Raw genomic sequence first — 17,438 nt, 5'->3', positions numbered from 1 at the left:
TGCTAGCTACTCAGTTTCTGCATTATCTTTTGTTTAGTTTCTTTTCACTTATCTTTAACTGCCGTAAGAGAAGTTTTTTTAATCTATACTCCTAATTGCTGAACAAGTTCATATGTGGGTACATAATTTATGGTTTTAGTCTTTGTTTTACCTTCATTAATTATAAGACTTGCAACTGTCTCAAAATGTTCAACAGTGAGATGTACTTTTCTGGTTTTATCAGGTAAAAACTAATATATGCAAATAAAGCCATCTTTTCTTTATTACCATACCAATTATATCCTTGAATTTCAGAGGTTCTTTTTTTTTTTTTGCCAATGGCTCTAAATATAAAGCAAATAAGGATGACACCCTTGCCTGATTCCTCTGTTCAGACACAATTTAAGATAGGAAACCTTCCACTAATTCTTGCCTCCAATTTTTCATACATCCTCCTAGTTAACCCTTAATATTGTATCATGGAGTGCAAATGCTTCCAATGCCCTTCTCAAAATCATAGCTTAGTATGTCAAATGCTTTCGCTGCAACAAGAGCAAAGAGCAGCAGCATTTTCTTACATTCTGCTTCCCATCATCGTTGTTTTAAATGTCATCAAATGTTTGCTCACCCTCCACAAAACACACACCGATCAAGTCTGGCAACACATTTGCCATTCTTTTAGCTACATGGTTCAAAACTGAAATGGGTCTGTATGAAGCTGGGTCTGATGGGTCTTCACAGTCTTTAAGCATCACAGCCACCACAGCTTTCTCCCACTATGTTATCCATCCCCTTTTAAAATACTGTTAATCAAAACCTTCAAGATCTTTATCACTTTATTCCCTCAGAATGATTATATATCATTGTTTTTATCTTATCTACTGCTAACCTTGGCATAATTAAGTCTTCCATAAATATTTCCATTTTTGCTCTTTCTTGATTTCCACTTTTCTCTGCTTTACTCAAATAAAAATCCAAAATATCTCTAATGCCTCTACAGGATCTCTAGTTATTTTTCTTGTTATAGGCTCTGTACGTTTGACAACAACCCCTTCCATTTTCTGGTGGCAAAATAACCGTGCTAAAAAAAGTTTTTGTGCTCTGGAGTTATTACCAAAAACAGTTACTTAAAAGCAATACATATTATTATTAGTTTGTTATTTTATGTTTGTTTACCAGGACAGTCTCGACTGGGTGGGAGGCCCATTTTCATGAGACACCCATGGGCAAAAGCCCCACAAGTTCACGGAATCCTCCTAATTATATATACCAACTCAAGAGATTGCACTACAGTGGGGAAAGGGCAGGTTTCTTTATACCTGTGTTACCAATAAATATGTACAAATTCTGTTTCATTTATGTTGGCCAACTATGATCTTTCATTGAAAGTATTTATGATCATATGGCCTTTCGATTAAAGGAAGTTTCACTGGTCTGTGTATGACTATTGGTTGTTTGATTAGCTTGCAGTTTGATTGCTAAACATAGACCCGCAAATATCTCCATATATTTCTTCAGAAATCTAGACTCTTATGTTTTCCTTTTAAGGTCCCACAGACACATCCTCACTTTTGCAAATCAAGTTCCAGTTCCCAGCTACAAGTAATATCCTCTGTTGAAAGCAGATTTCTCCCAAAATTTTCTTAAGCTCCATTATAGCAGTTTTTGGTTGAATACAAATGCATGCCAGTGTAATCCTCCTCCCTTGCCAACAGCCCTTTACTACCACAAATCCACTATTGTCTTTTTCCCCTCCACTATCACTACTGGAACTCCTCTAGCAATTAGTATAATTACTCCCCTTTTCAAAGTCAAATGCTAGTTTCTTTCCAAAAGTGCCTCCTGCAGTACAGCTACTTGCACTCTGCATTTCTTAATATAAATCAGTACTCTTTCCTTTTTGTCTACATACCTGTACGGCCATTTACATGTCAAGAAAGTATGGATAGTGTAGCCACTATGATAAGTTACTGTTCCCACCTATTACACATTCAAAAAATTCATGTAGGTTTCCAAGTTTCATCTTACATGCACACACTGTTTGGCAGACTGATCTTTTATACAGTTTATTTATTTTTTTTTTTTTTTTTTTTTTGTTTTTGTTGTTAGTTAGTCCAACCAACTACTTATCCTTTTCAAGAGAGACGGGAGAGAAAAAAGCACAACAGGTACAGGTATTAAGTTACAATTCAAAAAAAAAAAATAAGTATGGTATTGTATAAAATGTTTCAAAACAAACAACATCGGAAAAAAACAAAAGTAAAAAAAGAAAAGAAAATATATAATTGAGACAAGGTTTAGGTTTAACATTTTTAACAATTTCATAATAACATAATAAGGTAGTAAGAGTAGAGATATAAGAAGTAGCAAAATGTTCTAAAAAAAAGAAAATATAGTTTAGTACATAACAGGGTTTAGGGTTTTTTTTACATGTTACATGTTTATAGATTTTCTAGTATGAAGAGACATCATTTCAAAATTAGTTATAACTTAAGTAATTCATATGATAAGTAGATTAATAAAAACATATGATTTTAGGACATTATCAGGGCTGATATTATAATAAATTAATGTCCATGGTAATACAGTTATTTCTTGTCATCTTTATTTGAACATATGTCACATTTCAGACTTTGTTTTAATGAAAACCCACAAAAAATAACAAAACACATTTTCAGAATACCCAAATAATATATTAATTTAGAACAAATGCACGCAATTATGTACATCTTCAAAAAAATTGAAGTTTAACCCTTGACATAGGAACAAATGCACTAAATCTACAGTTGCTCCCAGAAGAACTACTAAACCTAGAATTAAAGTTACTCAATCTGAAGCACGTTACAGCCTCTGCTCCCACTTTGACTGGTGCCTTTTCTTTTCTTATCCCTGTTACCATCCCAGATGTGAAAAACAGAAAAATTAACCTGCAGCCATAAGAAAATGTACACTGGTTATCTTTAAATAAAACTAAATTATACACTCTTCTATTAAATGCATTACAGCTGCTAGGGAAGCTGCTCTTATTCACTTCTAATAATTTTGAAATTTATTTTTCACTGAACAGCTTGCAATTGTACTTTTAAATTCTACATCTCCCTCAGCAAAGAATGCTCAGAATTCTCAAGGTTAGTTGCTTGCACCTGCAAACAGATGGTCTTCATGGAAACGGTCAGCAATGAAAGAAAAAATAGCCAACTCCTCTGCAGATGCATAAAGGAATCTTTGTCAGTTTCACTCGGCATACAACAGAATGTGCAACTACTTCCAACTGCAGAATTCTTGATTCCTACTGAACATTTGTTAGAGAAAAACAAGCTAATATAGTTGCATATACAAGAAACTTAGCACTTCCTGCTGCTATCATTTTGTCTTATTTTTCAAGAGTACTTGCTTACAGGCACTTGTTTACAGAGTAAGCCAAGGGTACTAATACAGACATTTACCTTTTAAGACAAGACATCTCAACTCTGCATGTAATATCAGTGCACATTTAAATCCCACCCCCATTCCAGCAGCCCAAAATCACAGCATATTAACTCAAACATGTTTTTCCCCAGCCTTGCTTCTCTTGTAACACTATAAAGCTTACATTTCTTACCACTAAAAATGTACTCACTTTAGTATCTATCACATACAACCACTGAAAAGACTATCCCACCTCCACATTTAAAATCCCATTTGACTACATACTACACAAAAACTGCTTAACTGTATAAAATAGTTTATATAAAACATTTCATGATATACAGACCATTTACAACAAACACTTGCACTTACAGTTGTATCATGAATGTTTATAAGGGCACTAAATTAAAAGTGGGTATAGTCCATCCACACATTTAACAAAGTCAACATCTAATCTTTCTCAGCCACTTTTTCTTGAAAAACAGTATTTGAAAATGTAACTGATGCATTATAATCTCACATTTACTCATTTCAGTGCTGCTGGTTTTCTTCTTGTTCATCTTTATCTCCCAAAACCAGACTCTGGTTCAAGTCCAAGACAGACATGGTTCTTTCAGGTCCTCTGCTTTTTTCTGTCAAGCAGTTTCCTCTAGAATACTGAAAAGGTTTCATTGACAAAGTCTCTCCATGAGTTTGGCAGTAGAATGAGAGGCAGATTCCTGCTCTGTTTGATGGTTCACATTTTTGTTGAATAAACTTCTGCATTTCCTTCAAAGCCTGTTCTGCATCAAAAAAATAATGTTTTAAATCCTCCAGAAAAAAAAACACATTCTGCATCTAGCTGGATACAGCAGCTTGAATCTTACACAAGCCTCTTGACATTCCCTGATTACTGGACTAAACTTGCTTCTGTTATGCCTGGTGTATAGTGAATAGTTATTTTCCACAAACACTCTGCGGTCTCCAATTTTCAATACTTTTCCCTTCTGCCACAGTTGTCAGTATCAACTCTTTCTGCTAGTATGATTGCTTGGCTACTTTTTCATGGTCATGTTTGAAGCATACTATCTTACGTGCCCTTCCAATTAAGTCCTGCTGTGGAATACCAGTCCAGTTGCTTATTGGTGCTTTCAAAAAAGTAATGCAATCTGTTCCTTCCAGTTTCTCTGATATAGGAGAAAATCTCAGATTTTCTCTGCAGGCTCTGTCTTCAAACGACCATTTTTTTTAAATCCACTTCTCTCAAGCAGTCCGTTACTCAGACAGCCTTTTTGTCATTTCAAACACTGATTTTTGCATTATTTTAAACTGAATAACTAGTTTAAGCTATTTTTCCCATCCTTTTGTTATTTGACTTGACATACTTCATTGTGTTATTTTAATCACCCGAGTACATTTGTTTTATTTTTTTCTTATTAGAAGCCATCTCTTGTACCAAAAGCTGAAGCTTGAACTGCTTTTTGCTCAACAGCTGCAGGATTCCTTCTAGTCAGTGTTTTCTCTTCACCTTTTCTAGTTTATTTTCTTTCAGGTTCTCTAAATTTCTTCTTTGCTGGCATCTAAGACAGTGCATTTACTAGCTAGTAACAGAATTTTACACAAACTGGCAGAATTGCTAGCTCTTATTTTTCAGTTTCTTTTTTCCAACCTGGACAGCTGAAAATTAAAACGGATGATAATTGTGGGCAGCCATCTTTGAAAATTTTGGTCTACATTTGTTAACCAGAAACTGGATGAAAGTGGTAGAGAAACCAAAATTATGCAAAATCTCTTTCCAGCCTACAGTAAAATGTATCCATTTGCTAGCACTGCTTTTCTTATGTGATGGGTCTTCTACAAAAGAGAAACTGCTCTATTGCAGAATGAATGTTCATTTTCTAATTTGGCTACTTAAAGAATCACAGGGAAAGTCTGAGCATGTGGGAAAGCAGAATACCTCCTCCTTGGTGGGTGTGACACATCAGGCCCTACTGCACTGAAGAAAAAATCACCAAGATTCAAGAAATATAGCTGCATCGCAGTAAACAAATATGCACATCAAGGGGCCATGTGTAGAGTATGAACAATTCAGAGACGTACCACTAGCTTTAACTGTGGAGCAACAAAGCTAATAATGGCCATATAATGACATGGCCATGAGGAGCATTATTAAAATAAGTAGCTTGGTGGATGAAAATGAGGCAAATCAAGATGACGGAATGATTCACAAACATAAAACTGTGCATCAATGACTTGTGCACTATGGAATGGAATCCCACATATTCCTGGTGTTCATGCAGAAGTACAAAATTGTTAGGGGGTTGCAGTCACATTAATAAATGTGTACTTCTAACATGCTGTAATTGCAGTCACAGAAGTGAAAGTTATCACCCCTGGAGAATCCATGTTATCCAGCGCACTCCATGACACTAACAATTTGGACCATTACCAAGTGGACAGGGAGATCATGCAGGACATAGTGGACATCTGTTAGTCCTCTACTTCACCAGGGCTGCAGATGAGGCTATCTATCCTAGTGGACACCAATATATGTGAGGCTTTACATATACTAGCTGCAGGGACCATCCAGTAACCTGCTGGGGACACAGAGAAGGCATCTCAGGCACCTGACTTGGGAATACTCCATCAGTTCCTCACTGCTATACTGCAACATATTGGGAGAATGTGTGGCTTCCACACAACACAGAGGAGACGGAGAACACCATGTTGGACTGCTACAATGTAGTCCATGATCTTGAGGTTCTGAGATGCATAGACTGTACCTATTTTGAAATAAAGGCCCCACATCGGGAACTTCAATGAAGGTATGTGAAGCACAAAGAGTATCATGCCATCTATTGCCAGGAGATGTTATGCATAGGCTATCATCTACAAGGTATGTGTAGGTCACCCAGGCAGTTTCCAAGTTTACCAATTATGACACAAGTGCGACATGCATCTCAATTTTGTAAGGGGTGATCCCTACTGCTATCCATATTATTGGTGATGCTGAATATGCCCTGGAACCCTGGCTGATGACACCTATCAAACATCTGCAAAATGCAGCAGACCATGGGTACAATTCTGCACATTCACAAACCAGGAACATTACTGAATGTATGTTTGAGGTGCTTAAGGCAGGTTTTTATTGTCTGTATTCATCAGATGGCTCCCTACAGTATTGTAACACCTGCGCAAAAATATTTACAATATGTGCAATCTTATATAACATGATACTGAGGAGGCAGATACTGCAAGGGGGCCAGCTGCAAAAGGCTGACATGCAGAAAACTGGGAAGAGGAGGCAGAGCCAGATGAGTACTTAGTGAAGGAGCCAATTGCAGGGTTTGACCTTGCCAGATACAGGCAGAAGTCTGCTGTGTCACAGACAAAGAGGCAGTGGCTCTCACATAGCTTCTGCCTCTAGAAAAGCTTAGTAAGGCAAATAAAGTGCATTAAAACTGATGCATGCAAATTAAACACCCAGACTGTGCTCAACCATGCAAACGATGGCCACACTGTGCATCAGACACAGGAAACCCAAGTAACATACAAAGGGCAGGACAGAATTATCTGCCCAGATAGGCACAGGGTACACATACATGGATGCCCTTAACAGGTAGATGTAGAAGTGCAGGTGTGTGCCCATGCCAGTTCAATTCTCTCAAGGATAGGCAATGGTGTCTTCTACTGTTAACAAGTTTATTGCATATTTGGCTATTTTATTACCACATTGCTCAAGTTTGGGCAGTTCTGTAAGTTGAAGTTTAGTAAAGACTGGGGCAGAACAGGAGAGAGATGGTAGTAAAAATAGAAGCTATAAGTCTTCTGGCTAGGTCAATATGGTAAGCTTTTACTCTGTATAATGTGTAGTCTAATTTCAACTGGCCATCTAGGACGATTCCCACTAATTTTGTGTGTATTTAGAAGTACTTGTGAATGACTTATCCAAGTTTCAATCGATAAGGACTGTTGTGCAAAGTCCTGGAGTTTACAGAGATTTGGCAGATCAGAATAGGGTCGAGTCATTACAGTACTGAACTACGGTACCATTTTTTGTAGCAGTGTAGAAGTCATAGATGAATATGTTGAAAAGCATGGGGTCTAGTACAGATCATCAGTTACTGGCAAGGAGGTGGAGTAAGTTAAGCATTATGGTCTTTAAACAACGTTGTTGGATGATACAAGTACTGCATTAACTGTAGCTCATACAAGTGACAGAGGTTGTACTTCTGGCATACAAGACAAGCATCACTGATAGTGCAGATCACTCCACTACTACATCCGGATGAGATTAGCTAGACCAGATTATGCATTCCAAGTATTAACCAGACTTGTGCATTCTAGAGTCTAGATGAGCCAAGATTAGATGTAGTGACTTCTGTAATACGAAATACGAGGCAAGTTAGTTTTTAGATACGTTTTACAAAATTGCTTTTCAGAAATAAAGACTTAAAACCTTACTTTCCATTGAATGGTCATAACATTCTCACATAAACAACTTCAAATGAAACAGTACATACCATCCTGATACAGCTGTGCTGAAAATTCAGCAGTTATGTAACATAAAGACCCACAAAAGACAATGTAGAAAGTGAATGAACTGGCAGATGAAAATTATTAACAGCCAAAAAGCTTTTGAAACTTATTTCCATTTAATTGGTCATGAGATTCTTACATGAATAACCTCAAATGAAACAATACATTCTAACTCGATAACTGCTAAATTTTCAGCACAGGTGTAAGGTGGTTTAAGAACTTCAAAAGACAGTGTAGGTGGTGAATGAATCAGCAGTGAGAATTAACAGCTACTGAATCGCCCTCTAATTAGCAGATAAGTGAAACCCTACTCACCATGCACAATTAAAGAGCATCTGTTAACATAGTCTGTTCTGGTCTCAGTGTCCCAAGCCACATCTTCCAAGTCTGAATGTGAATGACATGTACGCAACTGGCTTTATAAGGAGAAGCTGCTGCTGCCTGGATGTTCTGCTTGGAGGGAACAAATGTCTTGCAGTCTCCTCTGGAAGAGACAGTGAGAGGGCTACCTTCTTTCTTCTGCTTCATGTTCAAAATTTCCTCAAATATTGAATCCTCAGGTGAAGAAAGGTAGGGGAAGATTATCTTTCCTCATTATCCCAATCCTTGGACATCTCTTCATGCTGACAGTTGTGTTGACGCAATACACCCTCTTTTCACACTTCTTGGGCCTGGAGCGAAAATTCCATCTAGAACACCACTCTTTTAAAGGAGCTGGCTTTAAGGGAAGTGCAGACTTGGATGCAGCAGATGGAATAAAAAAAAGTGAGAGCCCTGAACTGCAGTTTGGCCTCATAATGGAATTTTCTGGGGTGAGAACCTATGAGTAACATGAAGGCCTGATCTTACAGAAAGCAGAATCTGATAAAAGGACAGGATCAAATCAATCCATGCTTAAGCTATGTAGGACCAACTTGTACAGATATGTGACTACTTCATATAAGATAGGCAAGGATTACCATCCATTTAATAGCTTCACATCAGTGCTCCAAGTTCTGGAAATCATTACCCTTTTTAGGTTAACAAATCATCCCTCGTTAAAACATGATTAAACAAGTGGAACAAAATTCTAAAACTAAAATCAAATTCTTACTGTGACTGTCCTTTGGTCTTGTTAGCATGCTAGGTTGCACCTGTTAGCATTCTATGATGTTTTCTACACTGCTCTTCAAAAAGTATTGCCATATTGATGTTTATAGGTATATTGTGCTATCTGATTACTTCTGTAGTGAGTGATTTTAGTACTCTCTCATGGAATATCAGTAATGCATTCTACAACTATTTCCTTTTCTTTTTCCCTATGTGCACTCTGAAAATAGGTCTTGTCTGGCAGGATTATCCCAGTAAATTATAAACATAGTAATTAAGATGATTATGTACTGATGTTGGCAACTTAAGTCTGAGATCACTGTAAAATGGATAGCTGACTCTGATGTCCACCAAAGTACATCAATGTCTGTGCTGGCAATGGAGGGAATATCAGAGTATCAAACGTCAATGTGCTCCATATCTGGGGTGCTGATTTGCCACACGCAGCATATGGCTACCATCACTGGGGTTGCTAAGGCCAGAAAGCAGCACACTGTGCCTCAGTAACATCTGCAGAATGTGAAAGGAGCCACAGAGATGCTGGATCTCTGCAAGCAGGTCTTCTAATGGATTCAAAGGCACTCACAGTCTAAACAGTTAGTGGAACAAGGCCGCACAGGGACCAGCCCTAGTAGTCACCCTAAAGAGGAGACTCCAGAGAGGAAAACAGCATCTCAGGCACTGGAAAAAAAAATCTCCATTATCATATCCTCTGCGTAATTCTTTTGCCCAACACCAAGGTGGGAAAAGGATATGTAGAAACTGACAGTGGGTCCAGCTGAACCACAACTAGGGATGTTGGTATCCTAGACATACAGAGCAACTAGGAACAAGGATGATCCTACCCACATTCTCTAAGCTGTGTGTAGTGATCCTTTTAGTGCACATCTCACAACCTACACGTCCTTTCTTCTTTTTTTAATTTCTCCAAATCTGTTGGGTTTCTAATAGCATGACGGGAATTGACCCCATTCCCAAGTCAAACTACGATTAAAGTTCATGAAATTAATATTGTTTCACTCTCTGATGTCATCCAAAAGTGCTCTTCACAGTACCAGCAATGTGCAGAGTAATGACTCCTCCTGTAATTCGTAAGGAGTTACATGTATTGGTAGCATATCTAAATATGATTGCAGACTCTTTTTATAAGACCCATTGTTCCTACTACTATTATAACTATCTGGGTATCTTTCTTCCACATTGCTCTCGTTTCTGCTTGCATATCCGGACATTTTGTGACAGTCTCTCTCTGTGCGCAGGACACTGTAGTCACTGGGTGTTGCAATTTCTATGATCAATGTTACTTTTGTCTTTTCTTGGACCACTACATCTGGTTTTCTAGCATCTATCTTTTGAACTGTTGGTAATAGATGATCCCATGTGATGCAAACTTCATTTTCTATGATGCTTTGTGGCTCATGTTTCCAATGTTTTTCAGCCACTTCAATACCATAATGTTTACCATTAACATTTCTTCCTCAGTGGAAATGAGGGTGGTAATGTAGCAATCCCCAAATACTAATAATGTCCTGCCATACAATACTCTCAAAGGACTTCTTACAGCTATACCTACTGGCACTATTAAATTACCTGCAAACAAGGCACGAGCAGACATTATGAAATAGCCTGAGGTACACAAAACATCAAGTGCACATAGAACAAAAGAATCTGCATGTCACAATGGTAACTATTTTTAGAAGTCATAGCTAGGTAATTCAAGAGCTTCAAAGAAAAGCTTGCTGTTTTAAAAATAGTGACTCTCCACTAAAACTTCTCTTTAGACAGGTAAAACTAAGTTACCTAGTTTCACATCTAACTTATCTAGTGCACACTGCAGTGTTTTGGATAAAACTTTTTTTTTTTCATCTTACCTTTAAGCATCCCTGTGACTAGCACTTGCTCTAGTACCTGCTGGAAAGCACTAGGAAACCTTAAACTGATACAAGCACTCAACTCTCCTGGTTAATAAGGAGAAATTAATCATAGGCACTAAACAGACTACAATTGCAAAGTACCTAGTTAAGGCAAGGGAAAAACAGCTCCTATACTTTACAAAAAAGGCACCAAACCAGGGATGTCAAAGGGTCAGCTTCCAGTAATATCTCCTGTCCACCTTGTGAATCTGGGCATAGTGGGATAATGCAGCAATTGCCTCATGTACACAGGCAACCCTCTCCTCCTACCACTCAACACTACAACCTGCGAGAGATGCACTTACATAACCAAACTAACCAAGATTGTGCTAGACAGTCAAGAGAAGTTTAACACCCGCACTACACCTTAAGCAACACATAGCCCTTCTAAACCCACATCACCAAAACCCACACATAGCAACATTAAATCCACATATGTGGAGGCCCTTAACTGTAACCTGCCCAAGCAACAAGGACCTCCAAACCTGAAACGCAAACAAACACCAGTCACAACCAAAGTGCCACATAGCTCACGACACCAGTGCGCCACCCAGCAACAGCCCCTAAGGCAAGACAATGTACCTAACACTTTAGGCATGGGTGACTCTATAGTCAGGCACACTGATGTTCCACTCACCAAGCTGAACAAGGAGATTACAGTCGGCTACCTGCCGGGTGCCAGGATACGCCACATAACGCATGCACTCAAGTCACTCCACAAGTACAAATATGACTCGTCATTGTCCATGTTGGAGTGAATGACTTGAGACTTATCTCCCTGGACTACATAAAAAGAGACATGGAAGAGCTCTCGGATCATGTCGCCCAAGCAGGCATGACCCTAGCCCTGAGTAGCATCCTGCCTATGCCCAGAATGATAATAATAAGTTGTAGAAACAGCCACACCACAATCCAAAAACAGCAACTGTCAGACTCCCCAACACTCGAGACTTTGGATACCGATGATGATACCACAATATAAGGACAAAATGACTTCAACAATTGGCTAAGCTTCTGGTGTCATTCAAAGGGGATCCAGTATCTGTCTGCCTGGGCTGACATGATCGACAGACTATGATGCTTTGCCAGAGATGGTCTGCACCTGTCACCCCTGGGATTCAGGTTACTGACAAAGGCTCTAGCCACCCCTACAGTGCCTTTTACAGGAAAAGTTCAAAGGGAAAACCCACCACCGTAACCAGTACAAGCATGCAAATTCTGAAGGTAATGCTACTCAATGCTAGAAGTCTAAACCTCAAAATGCACTCTCTCGAGGCACTCTTGAAAATGGAAAACATTGATATCTGTGCAGTAACTGAGACCTGGTTCAAGGCTCCAGACAGCAACCCTGCAATACCAGGCTACAACTCTTACCACACTTTTCGGCCACCAAACCAGGACAGAAACACTAAAAGTGGTGGAGTGTCCATATTCACCAAGGATATTCACACTACCAGGCTAGCTGCCCAACACAATGAGCCTAAAATTCTCCAGGTGCAACTAACACTAGGTAAGACTGCAATCCAAACTGTAGCTTGCTACAGATCCCCCACCACGCCCCAAGATTCTCACTACACCTTTCTAAACATACTGGAAAATATTAAGATACAACCAAATACCCCAATACTGGGTGATTTCAACTACTGTGCCATTAACTGGGAAAACTACTTGTGTACCAACACCTTTGCCCAACAGTTCTTGGAATTCATAAATTCCAATGCCCTGGATCAACTAGTCCATAGTCCCACCAGGGGCTCCAATATCCTAGACCTGGTCATTACCAACATGGGAAATCTATGCTCCACACCTATGGTCAATCCCTCATTGGTCAGGTCTGACCATAAGCTAATCATCCTTAACATCCACATCCCACCCCCACCCCCCAGTAAGGAAACCTCCATAAAAAACTTCTCCAAAGCCAACTTCATGCTACTCAAGTCAGAAGTGACAAACTTCATGACACCCATGCAGACGGGAACTGAAAGTTCGACTGCTGAATCCTACACTAAGCAGTGTACAAGCACATCCTCTCATGCATGAAAATAGAACCAAGATTCTCTCCTATAAAAAAAGGAAGCCAATCTGGTGGTCCCCTGCCATAAACAAACTTTACAACAGAAGGAAGAAACTGTTGCAGAAAAGAGGAAAAACACAGAATTTATTGTATTTTCTGTCTGAAAAAAAAACTTGAAAAAAAACAAAAAAAATACTCTTGTTTTCCATACTTTCCTAATAGTTTGTTCCAGTGATCAGATTTTGCTGATCCCTGGGCTTTGTCTTGGTTCCTGTGTTTATCCATTTTCCTTGTTTGGTCAGGGGGAAGTTTCTTTACTCACCAGTGAGAGTGGGGAGTACTGAGCTGCCTGTTTGTCCTCAGAGCAGTGGTTTAAGGCAGTAACTTGTAGTTTATTGGCCATTTTGGGTCATTTCCTGTCTTTTCCAGCCCCCTGCTATAAAGCACACTTTAGCACCGAGTTGCCACAGGAGCACACAAGAGCAGCGGCGGTTAATCAAGGTTAAACTATTCGGGCTACCTAAAGTCCACTCTTCAAATTTTCCCTTAAAACAGCCTTCCTTGAACTGTACTGCTGATCAAACCAGCGTATTCTATATCTAAAATTTCAGCTCTACTTGATTCCTAAGTAGACTATTCTCTATCTGTAAAGCCTAGCACTTGCTCTTAAAGTATTTTTTTACTTTGATATAGCACTTTTATTATACATAGTACCCCACCAGCCTAAAACCCATTTTCGATCACCCACATCCCCTGGAGTCTTTTAAAGTTTTTCTCTATTCCTTCTAGCATGTCGAGGGATCAGTTGCTAGTGTCCTCTCCTGCTCAGCTGGTGAATCTGGGAATATTGAGGCAATGTTACAATTGCCTCATGTACACAGACAACCCTCTCCTTCTCCCACAAAACACAAATACATGCGAGAGATGCAAATATATAGCCAAACTGGAGGCTGAGCTCTCTCAACATAGGACTGGCAAGACCAGACAGGAGGAGAAAGTAACCACACACACCACAAACCCAGTCTCACATAGTACTATCACAACTTCAAATCATACACAAACACACAAAGACATACTCTGAGGCTCTGATCAAAAATCTACCAAAACAGACACCCAAACTGCCGCCACCTCAGGACACAACACATGCAACACATAGACCACATAGTCAGTGTGCCAAACAGTCACAGCCCTTAAGGCCAAACACAATGCCAGACACACTCGTCATTGGTGACTCCATAGTCAGACACACTGACGTCCCGCTCACCAGATTGAGTAAGGCGAAAGTCACAGTAAGCTGCCTGTCGGGCACTAGAATCCACCACATAACGCAAGCACTCAACAGCAGGTACAAGTATGACTCAGTCATTGTCCATGCTGGTGTGAACGACCTGAGACGTACCTCCCTGGACTACATGAAAAGAGACAGAGGAGCTCTCTGATTATGTAGCCCAGGCAGGTATGACCCTGACCTTGAGCAGTATCCTACCTTCACCAAGAATGATGCCACAATACAGAGACAAGATGATCAGCTTTAATAATTGGCTTAAACTCTGGTGTCATTCAAAGGGGATCCAATGTCTGTCTGCCTGGGATGACATGCTGGACAAGCCATGCTGCTTCGCAAGGGACGGCTTGCACCTGTCACCCCTGGGCTTCCGGATATTGGCAAAGGCTCTTGCCACCCCATAGTGCCTTTTTTAGGCAAGGCTCAATTTCTAAACCTACCACCCTAGAACACAAAAAGGGAAAAAAACTAAGGGTAATGCTGCTCAATGCCAGAAGTCTCAACCTCAAGATGCACACACTCGAAGCCCTTCTCAGTATGGAGAACATTGATGTCTGTGCTGTGACTGAAACCTGGTTCAAGGCTCCTGAGAGCACCCCGGCACTATCAGGTTTTACCTCATATCATGCGTTCCGGCCCCAAAATCCGGACAACACCAAGAAAGGAGGGGGGGTGTCCATATTCATCAAGGACACCCACACCTCAAGGTTGGTGGCAATGCATGATGCATCGGAGACCATCCAGGTGCAATTAACCATAGGCAAGACTGCTCTGCAATTTGTAGCATGTTACAGGCCACCCTCTCAAACTCAGGAACCTCACATAGCTTTCCTGAAAACACTGGAGGGGATAAATGTATCTCCAAACACCATCATACTAGGTGACTTCAACTACCCGAATATAGACTGGGATCACTACTCAAGCCCCAACACTCTAGCCCAAAGGTTCCTAGAGTTCATAAACTCAAATGCCATGGAACAACTAGTCACCATCCCCACAAGAGGAGAAAACATACTAGATCTCATCATCACGAACATGGGGTCACAATGTTCAACACCGGAAGTATACCCCTCACTGGTGAGATCAGATCATAAACTAATCTCACAGGAAAGTACACATCCCGCCCCACCGAGATAAAAAGACCACAGTGAAGAACTTCTCAAAAGCCGACTTCACACTTCTAAAGACTAGTGTGGTCTCTTTCAAGGCCCCGAGCCTGGAAACCATTACTCAAGCCGCTGAATCACTTACAAATGCCTTCTACCAGCACCTACAGGACTGCATGGATCAGGCAATCCCAAACAAAACAAAGACTCTTTGTACCAAAGGCAAGCGTCCAGTCTGGTGGACCCCAGCCATAAACAAGCTCTACAACAAAAGGAGGAAGCTACTACAAGATAGAGCAAAATCCTTAAAAGGGTAGACACCTTTGATCATTATAAGTAAAAAACTAAGATCTCTCATAAAATCATCCAAGGCAAATTTTGAGAGAAAAGTCGCTAAGGACTCAAAAGACAATCATAAGGTCTTTTTTAGCTATGTTAGAAACCTGTGAGGAAACTCCCAGATATGCTCAGAATTAGTTCAAAATGATGTAAAAATCACTGAACCTACAGACATTGCCAACATACTGGCTGACAGGTTCAGTGCAAACTTCTCCCCCCCAAAAGGAGAGATATCTATACCAGAGGATTGTAGCCCCCCAAACATCTCTAACGCTCAGGTGAGAACTGCTCTCTCCAAGGCGAAAAACACAGCATCCATGGGACCAGATGGTGTCCCCGGTTGTGTGCTCCACGAACTCAATGAGGAATTAAACCCGCAGTTAGGGCAGCTGTTTAATCTTAGCCTCACCTCAGGATACGTACCCAAGGAGTGGTGTACGGCAACTGTGGTCCCACTTCACAAAGGCGGTGCCTCCACCGACCCTGGAAATTACCGTCCCATCAGCTTGACAAGCCTGATCTGCAAAGCCATGGAGAGGATCATAATGGAACTCAAATAAAGACATAGGGGACTTGCAGACATTGGATCCAACCCAGTTTGGCTTTGTCAAAAGCAGATCATGCCTTTTAAACTTGGTGGACTTTTTAGAAACCGTCACCAAGGCCATTGATGAGGTCAAGGCAGTCCACACAGCCTACCTCGACCTGGCAAAGGCTTTCGACAATACCCCACTCAGGTATCATTGAAAAACTCACCAGCTTAAATGTAAACCCATACGTCACAAGATGGGTTGCAAACTGGCTAAGTGACAGAACCCACAGGGTCAGAGTTGCTGGCACCATGTCAGACTCAAAGCCTGTCACAAGTGGTGTCCCACAGGGCTCAGTCCTGGGACCACTCTTTTTCGGCATCTACTTTTCAGAAGTACAAGCAAACACAGGAGGGTTATGGCTGACAAAGTTTGCAGATGACTGCAAACTGGGCGCCATAGTCGAGAACACATCTGACACAGATATCCTTCAGAAGGGTCTTATAGAAACGGATAACTGGTGCCAGAGCCATGGCCTAAAGTTAAACGCCAAAAAATGCATAGTCATACCCTTCGGGAAAAACAAGGTTACCCCTAGCTACCATATAGGTGGCAATCCACTAAGCACAGAAGAGGTTATCAGGGATCTGGGTACCCAGGTTGACAGTAACCTTTCGTTTGACACTCACGTTGCCAAAGTAGTTAGGAAGACCTTCTACATTGCCCACCTGATCATGAAGGGATTCACATCTAGATCAAGGGAGGTCATCGTTCCCCTGTACTCATCACTCATCAGACCAATGATTGAGTACAATGCCCCATTCGGAATGTATCTGACCAGACACCTGCAGCAATTGGAAAGGCCCCAAAAGTTCCTCACCAAAAGGATAAAGGGTCTCAAAAATATGTCTTATGCTGCCCGACTGAAGGAACTCCAGCTCTATTCAGTCATTTACAGTCTGCTCTGAGGTGACCTGTGCCTGACATACAAGGCCATGTCCAACCCGGAATTGATGAACATGCTTCACCTCAAAAAATCTAAATCCATCAGAACTACAAGGGCAAGAGACTTGAACCTTAACACTGTTATTAATAGGACGTGCTGGAGGGACAGATTCATCACCCAGAGACTCCCTATGCTGTGGAACAAAATCCCGGTACATGTGAGGCAGAGCACCTCGCTGGCTTTGTTCAAGAGAAATCTTGACCAATGGATGGGAGATCGCAGGTATACCCCAGGGATTACCTCAGTGTCAC

General features: G+C 40.6%; 1 protein-coding gene across 1 annotated transcript in view; it reads right to left on the bottom strand.

Annotated features, from left to right (window-relative positions):
* Positions 1 to 17,438, bottom strand: part of LOC122816471 — a gene marked incomplete in the record, with an annotated part of 540,921 nt that overhangs the window by 157,265 nt on the left and 366,218 nt on the right.

Source organism: Protopterus annectens, chromosome 12.part0, assembly GCF_019279795.1.
Source record: "Protopterus annectens isolate FY-2018-M chromosome 12.part0, PAN1.0, whole genome shotgun sequence".
Lineage (NCBI taxonomy): Eukaryota > Metazoa > Chordata > Ceratodontiformes > Protopteridae > Protopterus > Protopterus annectens.
The sequence above is the reverse complement of the archived record's forward strand: the minus strand, read 5'-3'. Positions and strand labels throughout refer to the sequence as shown.